This window comes from Anabrus simplex, chromosome 2, assembly GCF_040414725.1.
Source record: "Anabrus simplex isolate iqAnaSimp1 chromosome 2, ASM4041472v1, whole genome shotgun sequence".
NCBI classification, from domain to species: domain Eukaryota; kingdom Metazoa; phylum Arthropoda; class Insecta; order Orthoptera; family Tettigoniidae; genus Anabrus; species Anabrus simplex.
Window position 1 is genome coordinate 585,981,201 of NC_090266.1, and position 14,130 is coordinate 585,995,330.

Here is a 14,130-nt window from a genome sequence, read left to right on the forward strand (position 1 = left end):
TTTAAGAATCAATGTTATAAATATGCATCCTTCCATTCAAAGAGCAAAAAGGTTTCAATATTAAACATGATTCTGGTCTAATTTCTCACATGTAAATTCCCAAAGGTAAGGTATCTATGATAACTGTGATTAACTACCGGTATTCAATCCTTCAAACGCAAATTACAATATTAACATAGAACTCCCATGCATAATGCACTCTTCTTCTTTTCCTACCACTTTACCCCGCACGTGTGGGGACGCGGGTGCGAACTGCGTCGCACATGTGGATTTGGCCCTGTTTTACGGCCGAATGCCCTTCCTGCCGCCAACCCTATATGGAGGGATGTAATCACTATTGCGTGTTTCTGCGGTGGTTGATAGCGAGTTGTGTGAATATGAAGAGAAGCGTGTTGGGACGGACACAAACACCCAGTCCCCGAGCCAGAAGAATTAATCAGAAGCGATTAAACGATTCAGCCGGGAATCGAACCCGGGACCCTCTGAACCGAAGGCCAGTACACTAACCATTCAGCCAACGAGTCGGTCCCATGCATAACACGCTACCGTACAGAAAATAAGAAAAGAACACCTACCTACTTTATGCAGCCAGTCAGAGCAATGTAGGCAAGTTGCGTGTAAAAATTCACTTTGTACTAACGAAACACTGCTGATGATAACCAAGCAGGTTTCAAGATGGCGACAGGATTCTCAGTGTAAGAAATGCGAAAAAGGTTTTTAAAAACGGTGAAAAATATGCCATTTGCGACGGAAAATATGAAGGAAAGTTTCATTTACCGTGTGTCCGGATGTCTGAGCAAGTGTACAGAACAATTGCATGGTACGGTAATGGTGATTTTACGTTTTGCGGTAGGGTAGCTGTAAAGAACATGCAATTCAGAAACTAGATACGGTACCGTACCATCTTGGCGGAATTTATTAACGTGAAGGACGATTAACTCCAACATCGGGACTGCAGTCAATAAAATGCAAGAACTCTTGATTGGTAAAGTCATTGAAGTTTCATTCAGCACAGTATCAAATTACTGAAGGGAAACAACGAACTACCGGTATATACGAAAGTTGACGCGTTAACTAAGAAAGTGCCAAGTGCAAAACTTGCTGACGAGAAAGTCAGAAAGTTGAATGAAACGGTAAATCATTTATAACAATATTCCAAAAACTATAATGTGGAAATAAAAGATGTACCGGTGAGCAGTGATGAAAATGTGTATGCCATAGTAGAAAACATCGCTCGCACACTTAAAGCGCAATGCAGAACGGAAGACGCTGAGTATTGCCATCGCATAGGTAAGCAGAATGAAGGAAGTAACGTTCCTCCAACAATTCTACTGAAAGCAAACCCGGGTCGAAATCCTAGACAACAAGAGGAAGCAGAAAATAAGCAGCAAGGATCTCAATTACCTGGCAATTTCCTATTTACATAAGCGAATATTTAACAAAACACAACCAGAATCCCTTCTGGTTAGACCGTAGCACGAAGAACGGGCTAAAATACAAATACCGGTATGCGTCAAGAAGGAATGGCAAAATATTAATGAGAAAAAAGGACTGCAGCCCTGTACTAGGCTACAGATCAAGAACACTTCTGACCTCCTATGCAAGCTTCTCCTGCCCCACCCAGCTAAGCATCGTCTTGTATGAGTGAAGAATGAAAAACAACCAGGGACGATAGCAGATCAAGTACTTTTAATTTCACCATGGACTTGGCACAGAAAATAGACGCTCCTTCTTTAGAATGTATGGCACATCTAAATATCCACTCATGATACAGGTATAAATATTTTACATATGAACATACGTGGAATTAGATCTTCGACAGATTACTCAGTCTGCTAGATCAGCTAACATTTCTTTTACAAGTTATAGTATTAACTCAATTAACCAGTGATGTACCGAAATATATTTGTATATACCCGCATTAAAATATACCGGTACCACATCATTACGAATATTTTGCCTCTCCTGTAAACTTAATCCTCGACGGCTTAAAAATGTATGTCTATGCAGAGGTTTCTCATGATATATCTACAATTCTCACATTGTCATTCGTAAATGCTAGAATGATAACAGTTAAGCATAATAATGAAACTTATTCAGTCCTATAACAGTTTACAGATTTCCGTCCACATACACAAAAAATCATTTATCACCCAACTTGAACAAAGCATTTGAAAACACCCCCCCCCCACACACACACACACACAACTAAACATACAACAATAACAGGCGATATCAACATAGATATCGTACAAACACTCATTTGAATGTAAAAACACCAAGGATTATGTAAAATTTAATGAATAAGGATAGATTCTATTCGTACGTGAATATTCCACCGAGGGTTACCTATTCATTCGAAAACATACGTAGACCATATATTTGTCAAAGCCCCAAAACTCTTTCAATGGTACCGGTGCTCTGAACACGTGTTAGTGACCACGACCCAACATTTCTTTTATATAGTTACTCAGGATGAAAATCCTAACCTAAGATACACTCCTGTAACAATTTTTTTCCCCCTATTTGCTTTACGTCGCACCGATATTCCCCTACCGACACTGATAAGTCTTATGGCGACGATGGGATAGGAAAGGCCTATGAATGGGAAGGAAGCGTCCGTGGCCTTAAGGTACAGCCCCAGCATTTGCCTGGTGTGAAAATGGGAAACCACGATAAACCATATTCAGGACTGCCTGTAACAATTATCTAGTACGATAAACTAGTGAACAGCATAACATAAAAGGAAACTGGGATGCAGTAGTACAAAAATCAGATGTGAACATAGCCACCAACCAGTTTGTACAAACTTTAACTCATTATATCCTTGAAAGCACAGTTCTTAAATTAAAAATCAATCAAATTTATGAAGCTCACTCCATGGATAATGAGAACAATCCTCACATCCATACCGGTGCGCATAAGAGAAAAGTTACATCAGCGCCTCGCAAAGCACCGAACTGTCCACAATCAAAATCCTGACACCTTATTAATAGATACAAGCATCACAGAAATTCGATTAGCAAGTTAGTTAGAGCAGGAAAAGAAATGTATTACCGATAATCCAAAAAGTGTGAAACATTTAGCTTAAAGATTAGGTAACGCGTGGAAAGTTATTAATGAAATAGTAGGAAGAAAACAAAACTCCAAAGAAAATGAGAAGCAAGTAAAAATAGGGAACTCCCTTGAAAAAAGATATAATCAGCATAGCGGATTCATTTGCAGATTATTTTACTGAAATAGGGGCGAAGCTAGCCAGTTCCATAGAAACTACGGGTAATGGTGCGTCCACACCAAGATGTTTTCGTCAACTTTGTTAATTAACACGGTTAACCAACAATGTTCGTGAACATTTTTTTACTGTTAAACAAAATAGCGTATTCGTAAACTTTTCGGTCATGTTTAAAAACAATATATATATTGTGAATGGAACTTTTAATTATCTTTTAGTGTTTTTGTTAACATGGGTTCGGACATGCGTGAAGACGCAATTAGAGTATGCAAATTCGTAGCGCGGAATAAGATTCTTTCTTATTTCTTCTAAAAATTGACTATCAAATCACAAGCGAAAGTTCTAATACACATTTTTTAAAATTCTGTATGATATTCTTTTAGGATGTTTTTAGTTTCATTTCCAGCTTCGCTCCTCGCTGAATAACCTAACCTTCTATAATCACTTATGTTTCGTCAGAATAGTACTATCTATCCTAACTAGGTTAAATTAAATTGTATTTATGTCGTATCTTCACCAATTCCTTGATATTTGTTGTATAAAACTTCACACACCTCATGCACAATAACTGAAATCGCTTATTTTTATACTGTAGAGAAATATTTAAGTGAAATGTAGGAGTCACAAATTGCTAGGAATCTTAAAAGTCTGTCATTAGTGGAGACGGCTTTTTAATTATCTGTATAATTTCTTGCAATTTCAGACCCAATTACTGCCTACAAAAACTGAAATAATGTTGGGGCATGCTCAAGAAAATTTTGAAAGCATGCTGCATCATGAATTAAAAGTTCTGACATAAATGTTCTCTCCAAACTTAATTCGAAGGGCCTTTCCAATATTTTTCTTTGGCACACTTTGCGTCTGCTCACTAAAATAATGACATCGTACCGATACAGATAGGTCTTATGGAGACGATGGGATAAAAAGGGGCTAGCAGTGGGGAAGGAAGCAGCCGTGGCTTTAATTAAGGTACAACCCCAGTATTTGCCTGGTGTGAAATGGGGAAACTACGGAAAACCATCTTCAGGGGCTGCCGACAGTGGGGTTCGAACCTAATTTCTTTCGAATGCAATCTCACAGCTGCGCGCCTCTCACCGCAAGGTCAACCCGTTCGGTTCTGTTAACTTCTCACTTTTCAAAATTTTTAGAGAAATGCATAAAAGTCAGACTTTTTTTAAACAAATATTATATCCTGTCACCAAACCAGTTTGGATTTAGGCCAGAAATAGGCACCGAAGATGAAATTTGTGCTCTGATTGATCACTTGTACAAATCATTAGATGAAGGAAAGCGAACAATGACTATGTTTTTGGACTTAAAAAAAAGCATTTGATACGGTAGATCACGATATACTATAAAAACTAGAAAAATGTAGGTGCCCGTGGATTACCACAGAGACTCAGACAGCTTCCTTACAAACAGAATTCATAAAGTTAAAATGCATGATAAACTAAGTAAATCGAACACAAACCACAAACGCTGGATCTTCACCGGGAGTTCTAGTCTGGGGAGCATTTTCCTATGACAGCAGGAGCATTCTCGTGGTTATCCCACGCACCCTGACTGCAGATGTGTACATCCGTCTGGTGATTAGACTTATTGTGCTGCCAATCGTGAACAGCACATCGCCTCTCCATCATCCGAGAAACGATCTACACCGTTTTTATTACGGCTAGGGGACTCCACAACTCTACTATCGTGCCCTAGCCGTCCCAATAAAACATAATCAGGCCAGGCACCAAGTAGGAAGCCGGCCTCCCCATCATGCCAAACATCATCTTAACCGGTGTAGATCTCTCCTTCAGCGATGCAGCTCTACTGGCCTATCTCAAAAACGAAGGAGTTCCAGCAATCAATCTCTCAAGAATCCAAGTTGACTTCACCCCTACTGACAGAGTGCTAATCAAGCTAGCCACAGAACGGGCAGTACACGCAGCCATCAGATATGGTATATATAAAATATATATATATATATATATACGGCAAACCACACCTCGCAGAGCCATGCCCACCGTACATGGCAAACGATCTCGGACCGGACCCGGGAACCCAGCCACCCCAGTCACCTCGAACGCCAACGAAGATACCTCCACCACCCTACACCCCCCCACCATACCTCCCACCACACCAACCGTCAACCCTTCCTTTCACCACCCCAGTAACTACCATCACCACCACCCTTGCTACTTCCCCCGCCCGAACCGCTCCCCTTACTCCTGTAACTACAACAACCATGGCCCATTCCACTCCCATCATGATGTCTCCTACCACATCAACCCTCCCCAGCCCTACCCGGCCACCAACATCAGAAGAAGAAGTCCACAACAGTGCAATGGAAACAGAACAACCACCACCACCAGCTCCCGAGTCCGAGTCCGAGTCCGGGCCTCACCGAACTACCCAGTCACCATCACCTCCAATACAAGAAAGCACCAGCAGCTGCGTCATCCGAGGCATCAACCCAGCCATCCCACCGGAGCTCATCCTGCAGGAAATTAGAAACACAGGACTCCAACCCAAGAAAGTCACCAGAATCCAGAATGCTGCCGGACCGACCTACATGGTGCGACTACATCTCCAGCTTCCCGAAGAGACAGAGCGCCTCATCCAACACGGAATCCAGCTCTTCGGGAAGCAACACCGTGTGGAACCATCTCGCTCCCCACCCAAAACCCAAAACCGCCCAAACCTACCTCGCAACCAACCCCGTCCCCAACACCATCTCCCGAATCCACACCATAATACGAACCTCCTCCACCTTCTACTCACGTCCCTAGCAAATATCACCGCATTTTACCAACAAATCCTTCCCATCCTACTCACTAGCAACTAAGAAACTAATGTATAACCTTTGTATTCTATTGTAACCAGTGTAACATGTAACCATTGTAAGAAATTCTTAATAAAAAGCACAAGGGCACATGCTGCACACTTAGCCAAGAGGTCAAACCCCCCCAATTCACTAAAACCCAACGCTCCCCCTTTCTAACTTCAAACCATTCCAAATCCCCGAACCCCGCCAAATCTCCTGGCCAGAGAGAAGGCGTTACCTTCTAGGTGGCCCGCCCCTCCCCTTCGGGGAGGGGAATGAAAACATCCCCCCTGGTCCTTGGTGAACAGCATTCCTTGGGGTGTTTTCCAACAGGATAATACACGCCCCCATGCCACTATTGTAACCCAACATGCTCTACAGAGTGTCGACATGTTGCTTTGGCCTGCTTGGTCTCCCGACCTGTCCCCAGTCAGTGGGTAGCGAGGTGGATATTTCAAATATCAGCATCGGTCATTTTCCTTCTTTGTGTTCGTGGATATAAATGCAGGTTCACTCCATTTTAATCTTAATCTAATTCATTTCTGTCGGCCTGACTGTGTCTAAAACTGTAAAATTGCCCAAAAGTGAACAGGCAGCATTTTATATCAAACTTTGCTTTGAGACTCAACTATTAGCAGGTAAAATATAGAATAACAAATTTTTCCAACAGCATGCTATTGATTTGGCATTCCACTTTCTATTTTTATGGTTTTCGGAGACACCAATAACACACGCGTCAAGACGAGCCGAATAATACTGTGCGTTACATCTGAACTACAGTGACTCACATAATTATTCGGACACGTTAATTATAGCCTTTGCTATACACTGGCCTTAGGATTCTGATAGAACCCAGTTTGACAGATTCAATACGGCGTAGAAATATATACTTATAGAAAACAGGAGAGAACCAGTGACCCTGGAACCTCATAACGCAGTTAACATGCTTCAACAAAATTATTCGGACACAAGTCAATTGCCGTGCAGAGGTCGTGTGTAGAAGAGCCACGGACAGTGTGAACGTAAACAATCAGTGAGTGAGAGTGCTGTGTACAAATTAAGTGAGAGAGAGTAAAATCGAACAGCGGCAGCTAGTAATTTTTCACCATGCTAAAGGTAAAAGTTGTCGTAAAATTGCTGAAATCTGTCCGGCTCCATGGCTAAGTGGTTATCGTGCTGGCCTTTGGCCACGGGAGTCCCGGGTTCGATTCCCGGCGGGGTCGGGAATTTTAACCATAATTGGTTAATTTCGCTGACACGGGGGCTGGGTGTGTGTCTCGTCTACATCGTCATTTCATACCCATCACGACGCGCAGGTCGCCTACGGATGTCAAATCAAAAGACCTGCATCTGGCGAGCCGAACTTGTCCTCGGACACTCCCGGCACTAAAAGCCATACGCCGTTTCATTTTTTTGCTGAAATGTTACTGTACCGGGCGGTACACCTCCACGCCGCTAATTCAAACCTTGCGCCAGTTGAAACTCCCCTACTGGAATAAGTCTGAACTTTGTCTTATGTGTTAATTTTCAAGTTACCCTGAAGATGTCACTACTTGGAAATTTTGAAGTTTCTGAACTGTGTTGTTTTCGACGTATTTTTGTTTTGCTTGTAGTAAGAAGTGTGAACATTCTCTTCTAGAGGACACTACTGAAGATCAACAATAGTGCACCCTAGTGCGAAGTGAAAGAACTGTTTTTTGGAGAAATTTTTATTTCAAAAGTTTGTTTCTTGTTAAATTTATTTCTGTTATTGTTTAAGTTGGCTGTATACCCCTTTCTTTCCCCTTGTTTTGTATTTAGCCAATCCTGAATTTTTAAAATTAATTTCTAACCAATCAGGTGTATCTTCTCCAAAGGGGATATGTTGCTGTACCCTAGCCAATAAATGATTGTGGGCGGGTGTTTTTCTTCCTGAAACGCCTCGAACTTTCTGCGAGAGTATATAAACTGCTGATTTTAGGGTCTCTGCGCCACTTCTGTACCATCTTTCAGTGTGTAAAGTACGTAGCAGGGGGCGGGAAGCGCCTCTTTCTTCGGGCAGCAGCTCAATAACCAGGTAATGGCCTTTTAATAACTTCTTTTCTTGCTAGCTCAGCAGTTTAACTCTCGGGGCGGGTCCGAAGCGTTTCCACCATGTAACCTTTTCCTAAAATGTAACTACTCTTAGCACCTATTCTCTTTTAAAGCTACATATTGGGATAGAGAGTGCTTATCCCTCTCGAGCTCCCACTCATATTGCTTCGAGGTGAACTTATTTCTCACAACCGATTCTTCCTTAATGTAAGGTAAATTGTTCTTTTCTAATGTCACCTCTGTAGTATGGGATTAGCCCTTGCATTAGCGGCCTAGAGCCAGATTAGGTTTTAAACAAAATGTATTAGGAGCGCAGATCGCCTCCTCTCAAGTGGTTATTTTTGAGGTCATGTAATTAACCTTTTTCTTACTTAATAGGCCTCAGTAGGTTGGGTATTTTACCCCTGTATCTATGTCCTTAGAGGACAACTTGAAGGTGGAGTTTGGTGTGGCCTTTAATAGGCTTAATGTTGAGAGCGAGTGGCTCTTTCTCGAAAATTGAGTGTTGTATGCCTCGAGGAGGCTTTACTGTGTAATTCGGAGCAAGTGCTCCGGGGCATGATCGGGGTCTTCTGCCCCTTTGTTGAATTTCTGTATATCGTAAGATTGAGCTAATTGTTCATGTATTGTGGGTTTGGCTCTCGGAGCCCATCCTGTAACTCTGTAATTGTACATTCTCGAATAGTGGCCTTGCTACTCTGTACCTGCCATGCTTGTTATTTCTTAATTTTGAAAAGAAAATATAACCTTGTTAAATTTTACATTAACTTTAATTTCGTAGTTTGAGACCCGTTCACACCCGCACCTTCTTTCACCTCTACCTACCACAAAAATACGGTAACAGTTACAAATAAAGAAAAGTGCAGTCTCTGATATAATCACAAGATTGCGGGAGGAAGATAGGATTGAACATACAGGTAGTAAAATAAGTTTCCGTACACTGCCCTTTGAAATGAAATGAAATAGCGTGTGGCTTTCGGCTCGCCAGGTGCAGGTCCTTTGATTTGACACTCATAGGCGACCCGCGCGTCGTGGTGAGGGTGAAATCATGATGAAGACGACATACACCCGGCCCCCGTGCCAGCGTAATTAACCAATAATGGTTAAAATTCCCGACCCTGCCGGGAATCGAACCCGGGAATCCTGTGACCAAAGGCCAGCACGCTAACAATTTAGCCATGGAGCCAGACATTGCCCTTTAATGCACTTTCACAAAAAGTCCTATACACAAAACACATCAGAACACAACGCATGGTGTATCTATAAAAGTTCAAAAATTGGTCCCCTGAAATTACTTATAACATCTTGAAATATAACGCATATTACGAACGAAATAAAATAAAGCATATATTACAGACAAGATTGCACGACAACTTCTATATTATTATTATTATTATTATTATTATTATTATTATTATTATTATTATTATTTATGGTTTTATTCATCAGAGCGCAGACTTTCTGAACCCCAAACGGTAGGACGGGTTAGATCCCGGCTCACTCTGATGGTATTTGATGATGCTCAAATACACCGCCTCGTGTCGATAGATTTACCGGTACGTATAAGAAATCCTGTGGGACAAAACTGAGATACTACGGCGACTTTGAAAACTATAAAATTAGTTATAGCGATGTAAAACCAATTACATTTTATGTCATCCATAGTTCAGCATTGCGAGGATCTGTAATTATATTGCCTGGGATTGTAATAAGTGCCCTAGCGCAGTCCTAGCATTGTGGCTAAAATTAGTACGTAAGTCATTCGTTGTTATTCGCGGCGAAGTTAGTGCTTGAGACCCTCTCTTACACTTAACCATAACATTAAAATTATGTAATTACTAGCAGTTACCCGCGGCATCGCTGGCGTGGATTTCGTAATTTGATAAATGCAATCGTTCCTCAGTACTGTACCAAGACATTATCTGAAAATCCCTAAAGTAAGTTATAAAAAACTCATCGAAAATTTCGTGTTTCATTTACCCCAGAAAGTCTTTGTAAACCACGTTCGTGCTATTGCCTTTTCGGGCTAAGATGACCATGAGACATAGAACTGTATATGTGAGAAACAGTCTTCTCTCAAGTCTAAAAAAAAAAAAAAAAAAAAAAAAAAAATACAGGTTTCTTTATTTTGAAAGGAGATTCCAAATACCTATTTACCACGTCTGTAACATTTTTAGTTGTTTTCTCACTCAAATAATTCAACTAATTTTTCAATTATTTCAACCCCCCCCCCCTTTAAGTGGATTTTTCGAAAACAAAAGAATGCGTGTTTCTTGATTTTTAAAGGAGATTCCAAGTACCAATTTTCACGTCTGCAACATCTTTACTTTTTGAAATATAATTATCCTCATATAAAGAATTCAACTAATTTTTCAATTATTTCACCCCCATTAAGTGATTTTCCGAAAACAAAAAATACAAATTTCTTTAGTTTTAAAGTGGACTACATACATACATACATACATACATACATCATTATGCCTTTCAGCGTTCAGTCTGCAAGCCTCTGTGAATTTACTAAACGTCGCCACAATCATATTCCATTTCGTTCGCTAAGTTGTTTCCAAGGAGTCCCTCGCCTGTCAAATGGGAGTGGGACTCCGTTACTCCCATAGGTCCGAGGCTTGCTTAAAATGTTCTGAGCTCGGTAAATTCATGAAGCAGGATGCTACCCTACTTGCACATAGTCCAAGTGAGGATCTCTCCTCTAACGGGTTAGGGACCACCGGTGAATTGTATACTCCTAGCCGCCTGAGCACAAGGAGGGCCATGACTCAGAATATGTCCGAGATGCCCACTCCCATTCCATAGCAACTGGTATCCCGACTCTCAGGACCACTTACTAGGCCACTCAGCCGTTGCCCATGGTTCACAAACTAAGACGTGACTACAGTAACCCACACCATGAACGACTCCAAATACCAATTTTCACGTCTGTAACATCTTCAGTTTTTGATATATCACTGTCCTAATAGAAAGAACTTAACTCCTTTTCTAGTCCTTTTTACCTCTCCTTAAGTGATTTTTCGAAAACAAATACAGGTTTATTTAATTTTAAAAGATATTAAATAAACCAATTTTCACGTCTGTAACATGTTACGTTTCTTTTTTTTTTTTGCTTTACGTCGCACCGACACAGATAGGTCTGATGGCGACGATGGGATAGGACAGGTCTAGGAATGGGAAGGAAGCGGCCGTGGCCTTCAGTAAGGTACAGCCCCAACAGTTGTCTGGTGTGAAAATGGGAAACCACGGAAAACCATCTTCAGAGCTGCCGACAGTGGGGTCGAACTCTCTATCTCCCGGATGCAAGTTCACAGCTGCGCGCCTCTAACCGCACGGCCAACTCGCCCGGTTGTTACGTTTCTGTGATGCACTGTAGATATAGTCGTTTTAAAATATCACCCCCTTTTCCCCCTCCTGTCTCCCCCCCCGCCCGATTAATTGGATTTTCCAAAAACAAAAAAATACTAGTTTATTTTTAATGGAGATTCCAAATACCAATTTTCATGACTAACATCTGCATTTCTTGAGATACAAGTATCCTTATCAAAGGTATTCAAACACTTTATCTTTTTACAGCCCCCTTGAGAGGAATTTCCGAAAACAAGAGTTTCCTTATTTTTTAAGGAGATTCCTAATACCAATTTTCACATCTTTTAACTGTTAAGTTTTTGAGATATAGGTACACTCATTTTAAAAATGCACCCTCCTTTTTTCACCCCCTTAGCGAAGGAATATCCAGAAATGCTCCCTTTATGAGCACCTATATTGTAATATAAAGCTATCCCCAAAATTTCATTTCTTTATGTCCGGTAGTTTTGGCTCGGCGATGATGAATCAGTCAGTGAGTCAGGACATGTTATTTTATACATATAGATAAGGCAAAATGTCTCCGTACACTGAATTTTGCGTCACTGAGCTTCACTTCAGTTCACATTCTTTACAGTTTTAATGATCCGTCGGGCCTCCTTTAACCTTGATGACGTCCCTCATTCTCTTGTGCATAGCTGTGACTTCTTTTCGAGTTGTTTCAGGTTCGATTTTATTCCATTCTTCTAGCAATGCCAACTTTACTGTTCCTTTTTCCAGATATGCGTCATCAATCGCCTTTTTAGTTTCCCCCATAAATGCTCTATGGGGTTCATATCTGGTGATTGTGGGGGTGTATGAAGTTGTCTTCTGGTGTTGTAAAGCAACCACAGCTTCACATTCAGCGCTGTGTGCTTAGAGTCATTATCCTCCTGAAAGATAAATGATTCTGTCACACTGAGTTTTTCGGCACTCGCGTGAAGATTCTGTTTCAGTATGTCCAAATACTGCCACCAGTCCATGTTTCCTTCCACAAACACCAGGTTTCCCACTCCAATAGCACTCATGCAACCCCAGACACTAACACCACCTCCACCATGATTCACTGCTGGTGTAAGATTTTGGCTCCGCAACTGTTGATTTGGTCTCCGCCACACCATAACTCTGCCACCTGAGGCGAATATCCTAAGATGCTTTCGTCGCTCAATATCACTGAATCCCAGAAGGCCTGTGGTTTGTTGATATGCTCTTTTGCAAAGGCTAACCGCTTCTGTCTGTTGACCTTACTGGGCTCTTTTGCAAAGGCTAACCGCTTCTGTCTGTTGACCTTACTGACATAGGGCATTTTCTGAGAAACCCTACCATTATATCCAGTTTTTAAAATTATATTACGGATAGTTTGTGCTACTACGTTTATTCCGTAATCCCTTTCAAGCATGGCTGCCAACTGTGGGGCACTCATCTTCGGATTTTGCCTTTTACACCTCGAAACGGCGCGTTTGTGGCTCGTTTCTAGTTTCACTGGTCGTCCCGAACGACACGTGTTTTCCACAGATTGGTCTGACGGCATTTTTCTAGCACATACTGCACAGAGGACTGGTTTCTTAACAGTTTCGGCTAATTTCCTTACGGACTGTCCCTCTGTTCGTAACTCCAGGAAGTGGTATTTCCATCGTGACGAACCTTATGCCCTGTGCTGCTCTGCACATAGACAACTGAATCTCCTTACTGACTGCTGTTTACATTTCAAACAAGTAATGAGCAGGATTATAGGAACAAGCGCTATGTGTACGGAGACTTATTTGACGGTCAAACAGTGCTCTGGGAAGTAGTCCCATATTTATCTGTACATGCAGTGAGATAACATCGCCGTTATATGTGAAGATAAATTGCACATGCAGGCAACTTCTTATCAAACAACTTCAAATCCATGTAATACGTATTTGCGCAATACCGTATACATTCGAAATCGTCGGAGACTAGTGTACTAAGAGTTATTTTACTCACTGTATACCGCATACGGGACGTCCAAGAACTTTTTCTGTGAGAGAAGAGTGTTATATCATCAGAAAAACAAAAAAGAACCCAAGTTTTTTTCTTTTGCTAATTGCTTTACGTCGCACCGACACAGATAGGTCTTATGGCGACGATGGTACGGGAAAGGGCTAGGAGTTGGAAGGAAGCGGCCGTGGCCTTAATTAAGGTACAGTCCCAGCATTTGCGTGGTGTGAAAATGGGAAACCACGGAAAACCATTTTCAGGGCTGCCGACAGTGGGGTTCGAACCTACTATCTCCCGAATACTGGATACTGGCCGCACTTAAGCGACTGCAGCTATCGAGCTCGGTAGAACCCAAGTTAAGAGCTCCAAAACTCGCTACGGAGATTGCCGCAGATACTGGAAAGGAAGTGCATCCCAAAACTATGCGGAGAGTGCTCAGAAGAGGTAACTTTCACGGCCATATTGCATGAGGGAAGCCCTTCATAAATCAAATAAATCGAAGAAAGAGAATGCCGTTTGCCAAAGAGCATGTTAAAGAAAACAAGTGGTGGAATGACGTTATATTTGTTGATGAAAGTAAATTTAACATATTTCATTCTGATGGGATGATAACAGTTTGGCAGCGTCCTAATACTCAGCTTCAAGAGAAAAGTCTGAAAGCAACTGTGAATCATGGCGGTGGACATGTAATGGTGTGGGG

The 14,130-nt window shown here is 41.6% G+C and overlaps 1 protein-coding gene across 5 annotated transcripts in view; it reads right to left on the minus strand.

The window, feature by feature from the left end:
• Nucleotides 1–14,130, minus strand: part of stac (C2 and C2B_Munc13-like domain-containing protein staccato) — a 338,745-nt gene that overhangs the window by 150,288 nt on the left and 174,327 nt on the right. The gene's annotated exons all lie outside the window — the stretch shown is intronic.